The sequence below is a fragment of the Notolabrus celidotus genome, chromosome 2 (genome assembly GCF_009762535.1).
Source record: "Notolabrus celidotus isolate fNotCel1 chromosome 2, fNotCel1.pri, whole genome shotgun sequence".
NCBI classification, from domain to species: Eukaryota; Metazoa; Chordata; class Actinopteri; order Labriformes; family Labridae; genus Notolabrus; species Notolabrus celidotus.
The window spans coordinates 27195955-27208764 of record NC_048273.1 but is presented as its reverse complement, the minus strand read 5'-3'; positions in this window follow the sequence as shown (position 1 = coordinate 27208764).

Genomic DNA, 12810 nt, shown 5'->3' with positions numbered 1-12810 from the left:
CTATCATTATTTCATGACTTGGCTTAGTCGGCAAAGAAACCTGCAATAAAAGCAAACAGAGCATCTGAAAACAAGTGGCTAATGCTGGCCACATACATCTACTAGCAACACTTACATTTCTTCATTTGTGTTTTCGACAACTTTAATTATATTAAGCTTGAATCTTAATACATTTTAGCCCTAAGATTTATAATTAGAAAAAAAACCTGATGCTTATGCTAGCTTAGAATAACATTTTACTCTCGGCTAGCGTCGCAGATTTTCTGTGCTACAGCAGTAGACAGAGTAGCTGTAAGTGTATCTAAAGCTGTAATGACAACAGCTGGTAAATTGTAGAAATACATCATTAGGCTATCTAAAGTCAAAGCAATAATTTGATAAATCTTTAGCTACTGTTACAGCTAACCTTAGCAGCCAACATTTTTTTACTAACATTATTTACAATGTTACACTATACTACAGGACATAGCCTATGGGAATGTAGGGCTGCTAATAGTAATGATTCCCTGGATCTTGTTGAATGCTCACTTCAGCTTCAACTTCATGAAATTTATCAGTTAGACACATGAGACAAGCCTCCCCACTGTCCATTTTTAAAACTCGTCTTAAAACCCATTTTTATTCCTTGCCTTTCAACCCTGCATGAGACTCTGCTCCTGTTTTAGTGTTTTATTTATTGTTTTTATTGTTTTTATTCTTTTTATTGTTTTATTATCCTGTGTTTTGATTGTTTTATGCCTGCGTTGTTTGTCTTTTTATGTACAGCACTCTGTTTCGACTGTGGACATTTTTAAAGTGCCATATAAATAAAAGTTGAGTTGAGTTAAGTTGAGTGAGGAAGTTCATCTAACATCATCTGTTCACTTCTGTTTACACCCTATTCGTTGATAGTGATGTAATAGTTTTCTGTTTTTTTTTAAAGTGGAGTTACATGAAGTAGTCGTCAATAGTATATGAGCCGCAGGAGATGCCGGTCTACTTTGCCTGTTTGTAGAAAAGCAGCCAGAGAACCAGGGTAGAAGCTAGGCTATCAAGCCCCAGCATCCCCTGTGGGTAATACACTTACTACTGAAAACTACCTCATACAACCCCACTTTAACTGACAAGAGCTAACCCAAACCAATTCATAGTGTTACTATTGGCCTGTAAATATAATAGTTAGTGACTAATTTTGTTCGAACCTGGGGGGACAGGGCCTTCTCTGTTGCTGCCTCCACCCTCTGAAACTCTCTCCCCCAACACCTCAGACCTCAACCTATGATTGATTGATTTTCGTTTGTTCTGTTTTGTTTTATGTTGTTTTGCTGCTTTGCTTTCCTTTGCTTTTTTGCACTGTTTTCCTTTGCTTTTCTATTATATAATTTATTTTCTTGTAAAGTGTCTTAGAGAAACTTTTAAAGCGCTTTTATAAATAAAATGTATTATTATTATTATTATTATTATTATTATTATTATTATTATTATTATTATTATTATTATTATTATTATTATTGTCTTCCTTACAGTACCTTTACCTAAGCAGTGGCTAACATTAGCAGTTATCAAACAAAAAGCTTCTGGCCTATCAAAAAGGTTGTTTTAACTTAAAGGATATGGCCCAATGTCTCTCTGGATTTCCCCCTTTTCACTGACTATCAGGAGCGATCATACATCTTTCTTCAAGGTTTAATTAAACCTTTCTAACTGGGACTGTTAAGGCAGAATGGGGTTTAGGGTGTCAAAAAAGAGACACACTGGTGTTGATATTGATGCTAGTTAGCTATCTATAGTGATTCTCAGCTCTGTAATGCACGCTGAAGAGGTATTGTTTTTTCTAGATTGTTGACCACAGATTCTCAATTCCTTTAATGTAACCAAGCTATTTGGTTAACTTTGAATCCATAAAAATATATATGTTTGAACCATAAATATCATTGTATGTCATTATTTAGACTTTAAAAGAGGCTGTGGGGTGAAATAGGTAGTTGAGGGGAATCATTCGACCTTTGTCTTAAAATAAACAGTCCGTGGAAAACCACAAGGTTAAAAATCAATATTTCTTGTGCAGCTTCTCTGTTGAAACCACTAACAAGTACATTTGCGTAACACACAGGGGCATTGGGACACAAAAGAGCATAACAAACTGAATTAGGTGCTTTAATCGAAGGCAAAGAACAGATTATCAAACATGACTGATAGGAAGGATAAGATAAATCAAACAAATGCTTAGTGCTGGATTTACAATCTTTGGATAAAAAAAACAGGTTGAATAGAAATGTCCAGTTTTTGCAACAGCATGCATCATGTTAATATGTCAGTGTTGCTAAACATTGATGCATACCCAGCCATTCAGCCATCTCCACATACTGACTTTATATCTGTGCGAGTCAGTCCTTTCAAATATGAAGTATTGTGAGTCAGAGGGTCACGGAGGTGAAATGTGTGGAGTGTGACTGCTGGGGCATTGACACAGGCTGTCAGTGGACCTAAGGCAAAACTCATTGAAAAACTTCAAACGTCGTTTTTATGACAGGCTGACAGGAGAAATATTTAGCGCACTGACTCTCTAAGAGAGGTAAAAATGTGATAGAGCGTCACCCTGCTCAGGTGGGTGTAGATTTTCAACCTGCTCAGACTGGGTGTAGAGGTTGATTTGGGTGTTAGGTTCATTTAAAGCCACATTGGAGTCAGCTTGCCTATCTGTCGGCCTTTGGTCCATCTGCCCTAAGTTAGAATTTTAACCTTTAATTCAACTTCACTTTACTGGAGTAATCATGTTGCATACTTCTTATAGTTCTACACACACAAGGAAACAATCATTTATCTTAAAAGATTGAGAAAAGGATGAGTTTTTTGCATTCTCTCTGTTGTTTAGACCCCATCAGGAGGTCTTCAAAGGTGTAATGGGGCCGACTGCAGGAAGGGATAACTCTTGATGGGGCTTAGTCAATGGTGGTGGTTGGGGTAAAGGAAGGATGCTGGAAGTAATGAGGGATGAAAATCTGAAGAACTACACCTGCACACTGATGATGAGGAGTGGAGGTGACTGGTGTGGAGGAGGGTCGCAAAAATCCCTGCTGACAGAGAGGTGAACAGATTTAAAGTTTGGCAGCAGGAGGATGATTGGTTGATAGAGGTTGTGGCAAAACCTGGTTGGCCAATACTTTTAAGACTAAACACCAATAATCAGGCGAGGAGAGAAGCAGGGGGAGATAGATAGGATAATAGAGAAATACAGAGTGATATGAATGAATAATGAATAAATATGGAAGTCTTAATGCTTGAACTTATGCTTCCTTTATTTGATAGACTATTATTTAATAACCTTTAAATGACAGTTTAAATAAGGAGTATGTATTATAAAGTTGCTTAAAGTTCAATGATGCTAACGCTTTACTTTTACAACTTAAAAACGTCTTTTAAAACTACCTATAACGTAATTCGTGACTGGATTAAAATATTATACATTTGAATGCATGACAATTCAGCTCAAGACAGAGAACTACTAAAGGCAATGACTAAATCCTGCTTATTCTTAGAGAATGATATTTTTATAAAGATAAAGAAGCACAGAAAACTTTAAGGGGGTTACAAGTTTATCAATTGCGACTGTGAGAATAAGTACTTTTAAAAATAAATAAATAAATAAATAAAGTACACCATAATAAACTGTTGCTGGTAACATTCAATCCATGTTATGTTATAGCTAACATTGAGGGTTTTAAATTTGGCACAACCAGGCTAAACTTAACTTAATTCTTCCCCCCTGAAGCAGCAAGAATTTAAGGATATACAAAGTACAATTTAAACCTTTGTTATCCTGTTAAGATTAAACAAATAGCTACGTTTTGGTGTTGAAACCAATAAATCACATTTGTTGATTTAGGAGAGCTCAAACATTTGAATTAGTTTCTGTTAAAAAATGAAATAAATTAGTATGTCATCAGATAAAAAGGACATAGAAATGATGTTGAAACTCCAGCCTACTTCGAGTTTCAGTTTTATTTTAATATACACTTCTTTGTAGAGGACACAAGGTGGTGCTGCAGTATTTTAAAACATCTCACTAACAACTGACACTGTTTAACTCAGGAGTGGTACACTGAAGAAGTTGCTAACATGTCTGAGGTGATAATACAGTAAGTAGAAGAAGTTAAGAGATGGAAATGGGTTTAAAGTAATTAATTAAGAGGAATTAACAAATCATCATTTGTAGAGGGATTTAAGGAGAGTAGCAGGATTCATACAAAAATTACGGAACATCAAAATGAAAATTTTAGAGGTGACAGTTTATACTGTATATAAGAATTAACATATTTAACCCCACACAATCATCACACCCCACATCCACAGCAGAACAGAAACAGATCTCTGATGTCACTGCTCAGTAGATTTATTAACAGTGATTCATCAGAGGTTGTAACCAGTCCAGGAGGAAAAGAATGAGCGATAGCGAAGATGAGGAACAACTGTGGCCTAAGCTCTGGGTCGTGACCGAGTAACAATTTATTTCATCAGGCTTTCAAGTCTCCATCCCAGAGTGCCTCCATCTGCATCAGTCCCACTCCTCCACAGTCCAAATCCTGCCCTTCCATGGTAAATTACAGCACAGATAATGGACCAGACTCCAACTTTTATGAACTACTAGTGACAGTTTTGCGACAAGAGCATATATATCAATTATGGCATAAAATGATAAATCAAATGAATGATCCAATTGAGACGTGATTTAAGTATACATCATGTGTTCTTGTTAAAGACAAAGTGTCAGATTAGATAAATATACTTGAAAATGTAAGATTAGAGACACAATAAAGCCTTTTAAATTCAACCTCTTAAAAAGCGTGTTAAGAGCACGAAAGAGTGTTGCAGTGTACAAGACCTAATAGCAAAGTTTAGAACCAAAATGCATTAGAACGAATTATTACTTGGCTGTGTAAAATACCTGATTCTGGTTGTTCAAAACCCCATAACAACACTGATTTATTCTAAACAGCAAAGGCAATGCCATGGACAACCTGATCACACACATAAAATCAATTCGTAGTTAGTTTCTGTCTCAGGCTGGTTTTGAGGGATTGGAAATAATGACAGCTAGCAAGCACAGATGTGGAATCGTCTACTTGGCCTCAACCATCTCGGAGAGGGAAAAGCTGCAGGAGGTGCCATAATAACCTTTATTGCCATAACCACCAACTCACTAAACATTATCCTTTGTGTCTACCATGTTTGGATTTTTTTTCTTTTTACTTCACTACATTTATGTGCTGCTTTTCCATGAAAATGATCATAATGGCATTCAACAACATACCCTCAGTCAGAATGAAATTATGACCAAACTCATCAACCAGTTGTTGGCAGCTTTTGAAATCAAACAGTAAGCAGCCAAAGAGCAGGATATTTCTGTCAGGAGCTGGAAGAGACCAAGATATTGTACTACTCTGGAGGTGAGACCAAATTAATGCTAATGTTGCTTCTCTCTGTAATCAATATGCAAATAAAATAACAAAGCATTAGCCATAATATCATGTGTGGTGTTAATATCTAGAGGTTTTTTTTTGCCCCCTGGTGGTTCAATATTGACTGATACACCTTTAACATGTTTACAGACACCATTCCTTCAAGTGCAGCTTGTCTTTTCCACATTTCCTAAACAATACCTGTTTCAGTGATGCATTATCTTATTTGCTTTAGTGAAAAACAGTGTTTAGAATAAAGGTCAAACTGAGTTCTTCTTTCTCCACTGATGGTCAAGTAGAAGAGCAGCTGCAGGCTCCTGCCGTGTGATTCTGTATTGAATTACCCTTAAAGGGTGTAACTGCTACCCTGCCGTCTGATTTTAATGAACCTTGAAGGGACAGAACAGTACATGTTGGTACTGAGTGGGAAGGGAGGGCCTGACTAATTTCATGAGGGAAGACAAGATTTACCTGTTTACTTCAAACAGAAAGCTGTTGCTTCATCCTGAAATTCTATTTGTGGTAATTTATTACATGGATGAGCTGTAAATGTGAGTACAATGACCTTTGGACACAGTCATGCATGTCAGGGTGCTTTTAATACATTCAGGGGAAATTATAAAGCAAAAATTCTGCTCCACATCTAACCATCCTTTTGGGGAACACTCAGTTCCCATTATTTGAAGTAAATGGATAACATCAGGAGAATAAATTAGAACAGTTCAACTAGAAAGATGGCCTTCTCCCTCTCAATAACAACTCAAGGCATCCTTGACTATTCTGGTGCCCAACAGCAACAGAACAGATAAGAACTTTTAAGACCCCCAATCAAAGGCTGAGTACAACAGTGACAATTGAAGCCAGGGGTGTATGTTTGCAGTGTTTTTTAAAGCATTAAGATAAATCCAGCAGAGGAGGAGGCTCATGTTTTCCAACGCTTTAGTTTTAATGTCTATGTCATCAAATGCACTAACAAATCCTGTCTGGTAGATTGTCTTTGGGAGCTATTTTGTTATCATCTGCAACTAATTTTGCTGGATTTGCAGATGTACAGGACTTTGATTAAGTAGAATAAAATTGTGGGTATAGGCGCTTGATGCTAACCTCATTAAGATCATGCTGGGAGCATTATAAACACAGCCACAGTGCACCAGGAGATGATATATTGTCTTGAAAAAAAGAAATACATGGTCTGACTCACAGTCTACTGATATTAAAAACATACCAGATATGTAATAAACCATATGCATGCTGACATTATGACTATAGCAGAGGTTCCCTTATGCTCCCTGTCATATGAGTCCCAGACGTTTATCATTACACAGACCATCTTTCAGGGCAACAGCTGTGGCTGCAATAGAACTGATCCCTGTCACACTGCGGCACCTGGGAACACTTAGAGGCCGTCCTCAGATATACAAACTGAAAGTTTGTCTCGAGTGGCCTGTGGTCAATCAACATTTATATGATGTAATCACAGATGTAATGATATTTATACAAAGATGGTGCATGTGTTTATGTCTACATCTACTGCATTAAACAGCATGGACTGCTTTGAGATACATTTCATTTTAACTGTAAGGTAGAGGTGAAGCTGAGTTACCCCAGCAGAGCTTGATTTGTGCAGTATAATGAAAGTAGCATAGCGGTACTTCAATCATGACTTCAGTTCTATGGCACCAACACTACTTTTTGTACGAGAATATCTATGTCTGAGACAAAAATAAAACAAAACAGCATAAACAGTTTCTCTAAGAGTGTTTTTCTGGCAGTAAATTGTCTTGCTCTAATGGTAATTTTGACATTTCAAAGTCAGAGAAGGAGAGTGGTGGAAAATAACTATTCTGGGACAACAAATGTTAGAGGCGTCAAACTCGCTGGAAGCTATTTGATTCTCAAGCACTCTCTGATTGGAGCAGAACACATATTTTTAAGGGTCAGGTCCAGGATAAAATCAGCTTTGACAAAACCCTTTCTGAAAATGCTGGTTGATATGACGGGAAAACACAAGCAGAAAAAGGAGGTTCAGTGTTCTGTCCACTGATGTCTTTTGTCTTTATGTCTAAACCTGTTTCTCTGATCAAGAAGTATAAGTAGAAACAATGATTGGATTTAAAGACTCAAAGAAAGCTTGAAAGTTTATAAAAATCGGACACAGTTGAATCAATAATTGCCATTATTGAAATGTGCACTTCTCGTTTAAAACTAAAGGCATGCAGCCTTCATAAGGGAGCAACAGAAACATGGTGTTTACAAAGTGTGACTGAATCCTCAGCTGTAAGCACTCAGAGTGGTGAACTCTGATTGCTGATTGCTAACACCTGAGGATTCATTCACCCTTTGTGTACAAGTTCTGTCTCACCATGTATCTGTAACTCCCTGAGCTGGACGCATAATTCGTCGTAGTATACTTTTAAAATTATGTTCCACATTTGGAACTTGCCAGTTTCATTAAGGCCTTTTAACCTTTTTTTTTTCAAAAGATGAATGTCTAGGTTTTGTTTTTCCTGTCATTTCCCATATTTACTTATACCCTCCACCTAAGAGCACTATCTTTTTATTCTTTTTTAAAATTCTTCCTAGTTCTAAGAAGCTATCCTCTTCATTGGTTTTTCATTACAATAATTTAGCCAGTTGAAAATTGGTTGAATTTAGTTCTTGAACATTCAGACCTGATTTCACCCTGTCTTCAAACTATTGTAACAGTGGAATCAAGGTTAGTGTTAGCCCACTGGGACTGATAAACCACTGTTGCAAGGTGGCTTTATTTTTGTTGACATCAAAATTTAAAATCAAGCATGAAGCCAAAAAAGGAAAATGTGGTCTTGGGTCCATGTATGGTATCAGTGTTCACATCATTTGCCACATGGTCACGGTGGTTTGTATTAAGTCAGGTGTTCAGGATTTCTAGATAAAGACACAAAGCTCACGGCAGAGCTACAAAGCAAATGCCCCCTCCATATACACTACATGCATGCAATACCACAGCTCACTTACAATCACAGATCATAAACATGACACAGTTTAAAGCCTGCACACACAGCTTATCCATCATCATGTTGTTTCCACATTAGATCAAAGCTGTGAACATGGCCACCCAACACCAGCGGCTCTGATAGGTATCTCAACCTGCATGCCGTTCCACACGTAGCCCCACCACAGCTCATTATGGACGGCCACGGCTGACTCACTGACCAGGTCTATAAACAATCACTGCAGCATGCTTCTCTCTTCACCTCGAGTTCTCAGCTACGGGCCATTAAGCTTCTGGAAAAGTCCACGTCTTTGTTTTGCTTCGATATGGTAACTGTTACAGCTCAGGGTACATAATGAAAGCTGTCTTTACGGGAATCCTTGTGTAACCCCTACACTCAGAGCCAGTTTTTTTTAATTGTTATGACAGGCAAACCTCCTCAGAGTTAGCAGCGGCCCATTTGCACAACAAACAACTTACCTGATCCTGTGTAGGTCCTTATATGGACAGGATCTGGCATGGTGTGACACTGAAATTATCTCTGTCTATAACCTTCGGCTAAAAAAAAAAGGCAAATTGATGAGACAGAGAGAGTACAGAAAGAGAACACAACAAAGGGAAAGAGCTATTATCTTAAGAAAAGGGTATTTCCTTGGTCCAGTTTATGATCAGTTAATCAATTTGTTCTTTTGAGCATCTTTTTCAAAGCAACATTAGAACATTTGATTATCTGAATAGATTTTTTCCAAGATATCCAAATAAATTACAGAGGACAGTTACACCACATAAATGCCATCCTGTTTACAAAGAATTGTCTGTCCTTTAATGCAACCAAGGGCTATTGAACGTACACACTGCTGGAAGAAAGTGGTCGTAATGCAGCAGAGTTAATATCTGAATGTAGTCTGATTGGATCCTGAGGCCTCTTGGCGACATTCACACCTGTCCTTAAAACTGTTTGGATGTGACAGGACCCCTCAGGACTTTTGATAATACCACGGTGTGACCACCATTTAAGCTTGCTGATGTTTGCATTCTATCTCTGTGTAGCATCATATAGCTATAAAACCACCCACTACTCACTATAAAGCATACTGCAGTTAACCAGCTATTACCATTAGAAAGAAAGGTAAGCGCAACAGCTTTCGATATCAAACCTTAAGCTTGATGTTAAACTAAAACAACATGCCAACTGATCAACCAATCCTACATTTGTGTATCTTATAATAACAGAATCTTGTAAATCTTCCAGAGAGCAATGCATTAAACTCATCACATTTTCTTGATTTTTCTCCAAATGTATATACCCCATATGTTCTGTTAAGCAGATTGAACTGACAAGTGTAGCTAAGTATCTAGTGAACCAGTGTATTGGTATCGATTTTTGACATTTATCCAAAAGTTTCAATTGAAAAGTTTCAGCTTTACTTGCTTGCATCAATTTAGGTAAAAAAATGACTAGCTCTCTCTGGGTTTCACATCCTTTGTTTCTCACTTGTGCTTTTCTTTCTTTTTTTCCATTCAAAGGAGGGTAAAAGTTTGGAATTGGAGGATTTAATGATCATGTTTTCATGGCATAGTGGTCATCCTGGAAGTTTTTCGAGGGCATCTTGCCTACTTGATGAGTCATAGATATGACATGAATGGATCTCACGATCCTATTACAAACTGTGGTCTTATTAAAGTCTCCATACAATGCATATCTATTGGTTTTTCTCAAGAGTTAACTGTAAATGAAGCCCAGTAAACAAGAAAAGTGGAATAATGATTGCTGCTGGCTGCTCTCCTTTAATTGCAGAATCATGCCAGACAGATTTAGCCGTCCCATTAATGACAGACACAGCTCGTGTGCGTAGAGAAATAATAATTCTCCTCTAACTGTCAGAGAAGACTTATAAGTGGCCCTGCCGTCCCTTGGCTGAGGAGCTGTGAGATCAGGAGAGATGAGGAGAGGCGTTGGAGGGGATAATTTATTGTGACTAAGCCACTTTAACAAAGCAATTCCCTGTCACCTGCTGTGGTTTATGAGGGTCCATATCCCAAGCCCTTAATGCTGCCCTGGTTCCTCTTAACCTTTGGAGCCATCAGTGTAGCGGTAAATGGGATGTAGCCCTTCCTCCATCTGTTTGACACGCTGATGCTTGTATTTCTACTAACAAATTGCTTGAAGAAACTGGTAATACTGCCAATCTCAGTCTTGTTTGTGGCAGTTGTTGTCACTTTTGGAAATAAAACATGTTGAAAACATTTGAGGTGATCAAATTTTTGAGGGATTTTTTTTCACACCAAAAGCTGTACAAGATATTTTTTTGATACATTTAAGAAAAATACCAACCACAAAATGTAAATGTCATGTCCTATGTTGTTGCATATTGAATGTTTTACCCCAAAGCTGCAACTTCAAGGACTGAATATAAAGTGATCCTGACATCGCAAAATGCAGTTCCTTAAGTGGCCACTTGAGGACAGCTCCAAAAGTGAGACAAACGTCACTTGGCTCCAAATTAAAATGCCCAGCTTTGAAGGAGATATTTACAGCCTCGTACAATAAGCCTCTTTAAGAAATAATTGTATTTCTCTCATGACAACTGTACAAGCATTAAGGTGTGCATTACTCCATTGCTTGAGTTATATTAAGGCTTAAAGTTTTGCATAATTATTGACATGGCCACTTTGAGTGACAGGTGAATACTGCTAGCTGTTTGTTAAGTGTCACCTAATGTACGTTTGTGCTGTTGGCGATTTAGTTATGCAACTGTTGGAAACACAATGTGTTTTCTGTGCAGTTTGTTGCACTTTTAGATTCTTATAAGTATGTGCCAGTATTTTTGTGAATGGAAATCTAGTGTTATATAGCAATAATAATATCAATAATTACAGCACATTTTACCAGGGTAGTCAACTCATTAGATGTCTGTTATGGTCTTAACGCACCAGAAACACACATTGGTATATTTGTGATGAAAAGAATGGTTTCACAATAAACAAGATCTCTTTCTGTCGGACAAATGAGAGTAAATTAGCTCATGTGCCAGCTAACAAATCATCCCTGAGCAAAGGTTGTGCTTTCTTTTAGTCACTTGCCAAATACTGGCTCCACTTCAGCTGCATCCAGTCATCCAAATATGGTCACTTCTGGCTCCAAAGGAAGAAAAAAACAGGAGAGCAGCAGCCAATATGTGGAACTCAGGCTTCAAAATAGCTGTCAACAGAGTAATAGGTGATGTAACATTGGCTGCATCCAATATTTATCTCTGTGATTTCCTCAGTGTCATTTCTATCTTTCATCTCTGAAATTTAGGTTCTGCCAAATTTGTACTGTCAATCAACAGGTCTAACCCAACATCTGCTTATCTGTGTGTATCTAGCTGCTGCAGCACTTGATGAGATGCTGTTGGGGCTGAAAAGGCCTGCTGAGAGATAAGGCTTTCTCTCAGGTGTGTGAACCGGGAATACACATAGAGCCATCATCGATTTGGTGCAGTCTCTAGTGCTGTAATCATATCCGGCTGCCTGAATGAATGCTGGTTATCAGCGGGAGACTGCAACTCAAAAATCATAATGACAGAAACAGAAAAAAGCAATCAAACTTTCAAAGTGGAACTGAATTATTATAATTTTAGCCTGCTCTTGTACTTACTCTATGAATCTTGAACTGAAAGTAAGTGTTCTTTTGGTGTACCCTAATTTGGCATTGATTCAACAGAACTTTGTGAGTTATCAGTCAACATAGATATTTTCAACACTAACTTTTCAGCCTGGAGGGAGGGATGATGTTTTCTTTCTTTCACTTTCTTAAAAGCAAGCTCTTATTCCAAGATCATTACAACAGCAGCTTCGTAAATAGCCCAAAAGTTAAATATGACTGCTGTAGATGCTGTCTTTTGGCTTATTTCTGGGGTTTGTTGGCGATGTCACTTGATGGGGTATATTGATAAAAAACAAGCGTTATAGGGCTGAGTTTAACTTCTATATAAAACTACTGGTAACTTTGACTCCACTGAAATACTTTTGTTGAAGTTCCCTAACAATTGATTTGCATTACATAAACCTGGATTAAGTTATATAAAGTACATTTGTAAGATAAGGGATCCTCTGAAAACGGTGACTTCACAGCCCAATTCATGGTACATGCATATTATTTCCCCAGTCAAATAGTCATGCACAAGTAGGAGGACATTATCAACAATGGCAGACTACCAAGCTGTGTTACTTTTGCTGACTCTATTGAGTTTATTCAAGACATAGTTAACGGTTTTCAAGCGTGTGTTCACCATAGTCTTCTTGTTTGAAGAACAGTTTTAATGGGCAGGTGCCTGGTGATACTTGGTGCTGTTTCACTACAGAAATAAACCACCAGCTACTGGTCTTGCAAACATACTCCAGTATTTTCAGTTG